The sequence below is a fragment of the Hevea brasiliensis genome, chromosome 3 (genome assembly GCF_030052815.1).
Source record: "Hevea brasiliensis isolate MT/VB/25A 57/8 chromosome 3, ASM3005281v1, whole genome shotgun sequence".
NCBI classification, from domain to species: domain Eukaryota; kingdom Viridiplantae; phylum Streptophyta; class Magnoliopsida; order Malpighiales; family Euphorbiaceae; genus Hevea; species Hevea brasiliensis.
Genome location: NC_079495.1, coordinates 95,152,165 through 95,155,696, shown reverse-complemented (window position 1 = coordinate 95,155,696; position 3,532 = coordinate 95,152,165).

The following is a 3,532-nucleotide window of genomic DNA, read 5'->3' as shown; positions in this document are numbered from 1 at the left end:
CATACGACCGGCTATGTTATATGGTAGTGAGTGTTGGGCACTGAATGAGTCATATGCGTCTAAGATAAGAGTTGCAGAGATGAGAATGTTAAGGTGAATGAGTGGCCATACTAGACTAGATAAAGTCCGTAATGAGAGTATTAGAGAAAAAGTAGGAGTGATGCCAATTGAGGATAAGTTGAGAGAAGGGAGATTGAGGTGGTTTGGTTATGTGAAGCGTAGACATATGGAGGCTCCAGTTAGACAAGTAGAGCACATTTGGTTAGAAGATAGAAAGAAAAAAATGGTTAGACCTAAATTGACTTGTAGGAGAGTAGTACAACATGACCTAGAAGCATTACACATTTCTGAAGATTTAACCCAAAATAGTTTAGAGTGGAGAAAGCGAATCCATATAGCCGACCCCAAATTTTTGGGATAAAGGCTTAGTTGAGTTGAGTTGAGTTATAACAATTTACTTCTTTTAATTATGAAAGATATGAATTTTGTTTAATTTTTTTAAATTATAAAATTCTTTTCTATTATTGGGAACTGAATGCGTTTTCCATATTTTTCCTTATTTTTCATGGAAAATAAAAATTCAAATTTTCTTAGAAAATAAAAATTCAAATTTTCTTAAAAAATGAAAAATGGAAAATAGAAAATTATTTCCAAAAGTAAACAAGTTTTTAGGAAGTGTGACAAAGTGGCTATCGAGATCTTTTTTCTCTTTGGACAAAAGTTTTCTTTCCTTAGGTTTCTAAGACCTCGTTCTCTGTTGCACCTTTGGTAGCCTCCCTCTGCCCCTCTGGGTAAGGGGAGGCTGTCTGCTTCTCCCTAACCAGTGTGTGGGTTTCCTCCCCCACTTGGGTGGATTGTAGAAAATTTTTGTTGGTTTTATGAATAGTCAAGCTTAAATGTTGAGGGAATATGTGTTGCTGTTGTGGTGGAGCTCTTGTTATGCTTTGTTTCTATGTTTTCCTTGCATTTGTGTTATGTTGTTTTGTAGGATATTTTCATAGCTGTGTCTTCTTTTTTTATTTGCTTTTGGGTTGTGGCTTTACACCCCTTTCAGACATGGGTTCTGAGAAATAACTGAGCATTGGTGGATCTATCTATTAAAGTAGCGTATGGATTAGAAGTTGGTGGTTTCTTGTAGGGTCGACACCAATAATATGGTTGGTTTGGAAGGCATGATTGGGGCACTAAAGAGCACCTCCACTTCATCCCTCCTCTGATCATAGTGGCGTTAGTTATCCTCAGCTTGTTGGTTCTTTGGTGCACAGGTCTTTCATCTTTCTTAACCCAATAGCAAGACCTAACCTTAGCTCAAAGGTTTTACTACATGGTGTGTATTCTGGTTATTTTGTTGCAAAAAGCAGAGGCCGATAATGTTTTTCAAATGGTGCGGCGTCCATCAGAAGTGTCTCTTTGATGATGTGACGTATGTGTTGCTACTGGTAGGTTCCACTTATTTTCCATAAAGGAAGTAAATTCCCCTACCTAATCTAAAGAACTTCAAGTTATTGAGCATCTCTTAATTCCAATTTTACCCTTCTTGCTTTTCCCTATTGAGTGATTGGACAAAGATTAGTGGGGAATTGAAGGGTAGTCATGTCCATTAATGGGGCAGTAGTCCATGAAAAAATTTCCACGGTCTTATTTTATATTTAATATGCATTCACGTAAAAAAAAATTAATTAAATTAGACCCAAGAATTTTTATTATATTTATTGATAAAATTTTTTACTATATTTTGTTTATTATTATGTATAAAAAATTTATATGCGGATTATTATATGAGTTGAGTGTTTGGATAGTATAAAATATGCTTTATTAAATTGAATATTTTAAATACTATACTTATATCTGAAGTAGGGATATAATTTATGTCTAGGAATGGAACTAGACCGTTTAGATCAAGGGGCTAAGAGTAATAGTGACAATGAAAATTTTGAATATTTTATAAAAAGTTCAATTGATGAATTTTTTTTAATTTTAAAAGTCACAATTATAATAATTTAGAAAATATGAAAATTTCAAGAGTTAATTGAAAATTAAATTTAAAAAGATTAAATAAAGATAATAATAAATAAAAATTTTGCAATGTTTGGTGGCCCATCCAACAATAAATCTAGGTCCCTTCTCATTTATGCCATTTCTCCTGTCACTTCCTATTAATATAATTTTATTTCTTAAAAATTAAACATATCAATTAATCAAGTTTAAATTATACATATACTTCTTAGAAAATAACTTCCTTGAAAATATACTTTCTGAGAAGTTTACTAACTAGGATATTTTAAATCAAACGAGTTCTTAGTCATTACCCATGATGTTTGTTGATATCCTTTCTCTATCATTGCCTTAATTAGATACTCATTGTATATTTTCATACTTGATAGTTCTATATTTATCGTTTCATACAATAAAACATAAATAATAAATATATGATGCATCAAATAAATATATGCAATTTGAAAGTTAATTTTACTACAACATATATATATATATATATTTGAAATGGCATATAATTTATATTTTTATTCTAAATAAATTTATAATTTTTTAAGTAACAACGTCCATTTAAATTTAAGCACTTCCCTAACAAATTTAAGAAATTTGCATTTGTCAACATCTTTAACTTTTGCTAAACAAAATCAAGTTGTATTATTTGAATGTAAAAATGGGGTTTTTACAAATAATACAATTTCACTCTTACAGTGAACACTAATCTATCTATTTATATATAAAGTAAGCTGAACTTTTCCGCGTGTGGAGATTCCTAAAAATAGTTTGACTTGCTAATTATTGATTATTATTATTTTTTTCTTTAATATTATTATATTAATATTTTATTTTTGCATTAATAATTTAAATTATATTTAAAATTAATATATATTGTAATTTATGTAATTAATTAGTAAAAAAGTAATTATTTTTGTAATAATATTGATTATCATTCAATCATTATAATTATTACTGAAAATAAAAAATAATTTAGTTTAGTACAATAAATTTTTTTTGATAAGCTAAAATTTTATTAATAAAATAAGAACCAAGAAAAACTCAGCTTGAGACATCTAGCTAGACCCATGTCAGCAGATTTACCCACGTACGCCCAACCCAGAAAAACCAAGCTAAGTGAAAAAATCTGAAGAAACAATGCACAAAAGGAACACAAAATTCAACAGCAGGACAACAAAATTGCCCAAAGGCTTGAAACAAGAACAACGAAATTGCCCAAACCATGACAAACACCAAGCTAAAATATGCACACTAATTACAATCAAGAACAAAAGTATACTTCAGAGGCAAGAGACACCCAAGAGCATACAATTCCATAAAAACCAGAAAAAAAAAATAAAAAATAAAAAAAAAGAGAGAGAGAGAGAGAGAGAGAGAGAAAAGGAAGAAAATCAAATGCACCAACAGGTTCAACAAAGAGCCATTAGAGAAATGCAACAAAATCCTAAGACCTTGAGTTACCCTCCTTTGCTAAGTGATCAGCGAGATGATTTGCTTTCCGAAGAGTATGTATAAAGTGTTAGTA